Source organism: Etheostoma cragini, chromosome 11 (genome assembly GCF_013103735.1).
Source record: "Etheostoma cragini isolate CJK2018 chromosome 11, CSU_Ecrag_1.0, whole genome shotgun sequence".
In the NCBI taxonomy this organism is placed as follows: domain Eukaryota; kingdom Metazoa; phylum Chordata; class Actinopteri; order Perciformes; family Percidae; genus Etheostoma; species Etheostoma cragini.
Window position 1 is genome coordinate 406,910 of NC_048417.1, and position 1,564 is coordinate 408,473.

The window sequence follows — 1,564 nt, forward strand, 5'->3', positions numbered from 1 at the left end:
ACAACAATTAGTATGAAACCCTCATCCCGCCGGTTACCAGACCGGTAGGTAAGCTGTTTTCTCCTTAACTTCTCCAGGACATGAACACCTGTTTCCTGGTGAGAACCAAGGAGTGGCTCTGTAAGAAGCAGATCAAGGTTCTGGGGGGGCCTAGCCAGTCTCCAGACCTAAACCCAATAGAGAATCTTTGGGGGGAACTCAAACTCCGTGTTTCTCAGCAACAGCCCAGAAACCGGACTGGTCTAGAGAAGATCTGTGTGGAGGGGGGGCCAAAATCCCTTCTGCAGGGTGTCAGACCTGGTGAAGGACTACAGGAACCGTTGGAAACAAATACTGCTGGACCAAATAGTAACATAAATCTTCTCAGGTGTTCAAATACTTATTAACAGCTGTATCATACAAATAAATAGTTACAAAATCATACATTGTGATTTCTGGATGTTTTTTAGATTATGTCTCTCACAGTGGACGTGTCTCTCTCAGTGGACATGTCTCTCACAGTGGACATGTCTCTCACAGTGGACATGTCTCTCACAGTGGACATGTCACTCAAAGGGGACATGCACCTGCGAGGACATCAGACCCTCCATGATTTCTAAGTGGGAGAACTTACTAAATAGCAGGGTGTTAAATACTTATTTTCCTCACTGTACCTTTGTTCAGGGACTGATGATGGTCATTGTGGTGCTTTTGGCAAAGGAACAAGGAAACCTGATCCACTTTTTTTTATCAATACAACACTTCTACAACATGACTTCAAACTGAAATGTTTCAGGCTTAGAATGAAAAACTGCTCGGAACTTCTTCTGACACATAAAATAAAGCATTTGTATATGAATATATGTACATGTAAGTGTGCAGTGGTTGGTCTAAATGGCACTGGATCAGGAAAACCACAGCAGTGGAAGAAGTATTCTGTAACGTGTGGAACTAGGTTGAGTCCAAATGCAAACAAATTAAAGACCAGAATCATAGTCTAACAGGTTGATTCCAGTGTCCAATGTAGGGGATCCAATAGTAAAAAACCAAGTCCAAAACAAATCCACTGTAATCCAGGGTGCAGAACGTGAGTGGTCCCGCATCCAATAGACCAGGGAATCAGGGTGCAGAGCAGGAGTGGGGGATGGCAGGAGTGAAGGTGGAAGCAGGAGTCAGGTTGACAGAAACCCTGATAGACAAAGACCAAGGACTACAAGCATTGGATCTGATGAGCTGCAGCTGGAACCCTGGCTCCTGCACACCAGGCTTCACTCCTGCAATCAAGGACAGACAAAGGGGAGGAGAGCAGAGACAGGGTGCAACCAGCAGCAGACCTAGATCCTTTACTGCAGTAAGAGTATTATTTTTAATGCAGGACGTTAACTGTAAATGCATTTTACATTATCTGGTATGTAGGTTTAGAGCAGTAAAGTAAAATAGTGTAATACCTAAACTGGTATTAAATACTATGCTCCTGACTGGCTAGTAGTCCTTACCTAGGTGCTGACAGAACCATCATGAGGTCTCTAAAACAACATGTCTGCCCTCGGCTGGAGACCCTAAGCTAACACATCACCGTCTGGCT